At 63.6% G+C, this 2,500-nt stretch overlaps 1 pseudogene; it reads left to right on the forward strand.

Moving 5' to 3' along the window:
• The window catches only part of LOC124732078, a 7,959-nt pseudogene that overhangs the window by 2,835 nt on the left and 2,624 nt on the right, over window positions 1–2,500 (forward strand).

Genomic DNA, 2,500 nt, shown 5'->3' on the forward strand with positions numbered 1-2,500 from the left:
ATTCAAGCAAGCGCGGGTAAACGGCGGGAGTAACTATGACTCTCTTAAGGTGGCCAAGTGGCGGCGGTGTGGCTGCATCCGGACTTGGCTTTTCGAAGTGCGGTCTTGATGTAGTCGTGCTGCTGCTGCGAGGTGCCTTCCTTGGGTTATAGTTACAGGGAGAGTGATGCGCAATACATGGGCCTAGCCCTCTTAGCCTCTCCTCTCCTGCGGTCTTCTCCCCTTCTCGTGGGCCCGCTGATTTTCGCAGAGTGGAAGACCGCACCAGGGGCTTGGGGGGGTTACCAGCCCCCCCTCGCACTATCCCTTTTTTAGTTGGGGGCAGTAATCAGAGAATAAGTGGTGGCCCTTCCGCTGAAGGTGCCACCCCAACTCCCCCAGCACCTAGCCGGCCAACCGGCCGTGCCGAAAATCTTGTAACTTTTGCAGCTGAATACACCTGTAGTGAGTGCCACCGCAGCTTCACCACCAAGAACGGTCTCGGGGTCCATCGCCGCCGCCAACACCTTGCGGCCGCCAACGCGGAGATCGTCACGGAGAGGCATCGCGCGAGGTGGACGGAGGAAGAAGTCCTGTCGCTCGCCAAGGCAGAGGCCGAACTGTTCCTCGAGAGGGACGCCCGGTTCTTCTTTGTAAATCAAGAACTCATCAGGATGTTCCCCGACCGAACGCTTGAGGCAATCAAGTGCCGACGGCGGCAAGCTGCCCACAAGCAGCTTGTCCGCCAATTCATGGAGGCGCTTGAGATCGGTCGGGGGGAAGAGCCGGCGTCCCGCCGGGGAGCAGCGAGCCCGCTGCCTGACGCGGGCGAGGCCGCTGCGCCGCCCGTCGACGCAGCCGAGGACTTCGCGGCCGACACCACCGGGCCGCCGCCGGAGGGGCCGACTGACGCCGCCATCTGGGAGCATCTGGCGGGGCTACCCGCTTCCGCCCAGCGTTTCTCTGCCCTGGATCGTGTCATAGGTCTGGGGCGGGGCACGCCGCCCGATGTCATCCTGGGCATGCTCCCGGATGCCCTTGCGTCGGTCGGGTCCAGAGGGGAGAGATCGATCACCAGGACACAGCGGCCGCGCCAACCATCGAAGCGGCCGCCTGCCGCGCCGCCGACGCAGAAGCGCAAGCGGCGCCGCTGGGAGTACGCGAGAACGCAGGATGCCTTCCGACGGTCGCGTGCACGTTGCGTGCGCGGCCTCTTGGATGGCACCCTGCTCCAGCCGCCACCTGCCATCCCTGGTCTGCTGGACTTCTGGGCGGACCTCTTCACCAAGAAGCCCATCTCCACCGTGGGCTTCATTCGTGACCGCCTCCTCCCGCACTCAGAGCCTGTCGCTCTCGAGTGCATATGGGGGCCGGTCACACATGAGGAGGTCGCCGCCGCGTTGCCGCCCAGGGGATCAGCAGCCGGGCCGGACGGCCTTACCCCAGCGGAGTTGCGGCGCCTGCCGCACGAAGTCCTGGTGAAAGTGATGAATCTCTTCCTTCTGGCCCGCGCCCTTCCGGAACGCCTGCTTCGCGCGCGGACGTCCCTTCTCCCGAAAACGGCTGCACCAACATCCCCCGCTGACTTTCGCCCCATTACGGTCTGCTCGGTGTTGGCGCGGACCTTTCACAAGGTTCTCGCGTCACGCCTGATGCGCGCATGTGCTGTGGACGAACGTCAGCGGGCATTCATCCCTCGGGATGGGATGTTGGAAAATACCTTCATCTTGGACACTGCTCTCACCGACGCAGTTCGCTCCTGCCGCTCTGTCTTTGTGGCATCGATCGACGTATCTAAGGCATTCGATTCGGTAGATCATGCTGCCCTTCGCCCCGTGCTGAAGGCGCATGGCCTGCCGGATTGCTTTGTCGAGTATGTCGAGCGGTGCTACGAGGGCAGCACGACAGTGATAGCGGACGGCGCCGGCGTGGGCGTGTCTGTGCAGCCAGCACGGGGCGTTCGCCAGGGCGATCCCCTCTCCCCCCTCCTGTTCAACTTTGCGGTGGACTACGTTTTAGGCCAACTGCCCTCCCACATCGGAGCTCGGATCCTCGGTCGCAGAGTCAACGCTGCGGCCTTTGCAGATGACGTCTTGCTGTTTGCAGCGACCCCGAGGGGCTTGCAGTCCCTCATCGACGCAGCTACCGCAGCCCTCGCCCACCTGGGGCTGCAGATCAACGCCCGGAAGTGTTTCACCCTCGCCTTAGTCGCGTCAGGGCGCGAGAAGAAGGTGAAGGTGGACAGCAATGTCACCTTCACAGCAGGCAATACCACCATGCCTGCCCTGCGTGTGGGTGAAACCTTCCGGTACCTGGGGCTGCAATTTTCCACGGCGGGTCGCTGTGTCTTCAATCCACGTAGCCACCTGGTGGAGCAGCTTGACGTCATCTCCCGAGCTCCGCTGAAGCCGCAACAGCGCCTCCACGCTCTCACCAACGTACTTCTCCCTGGCCTGTACCACGGGCTGGCCCTCAGCCGCACCCGGGTGGGTGCATTGAAGTCGGCCGACGTTACCATCCG

The sequence above is a fragment of the Schistocerca piceifrons genome, unplaced genomic scaffold, assembly GCF_021461385.2.
Source record: "Schistocerca piceifrons isolate TAMUIC-IGC-003096 unplaced genomic scaffold, iqSchPice1.1 HiC_scaffold_1312, whole genome shotgun sequence".
NCBI classification, from domain to species: Eukaryota; Metazoa; Arthropoda; class Insecta; order Orthoptera; family Acrididae; genus Schistocerca; species Schistocerca piceifrons.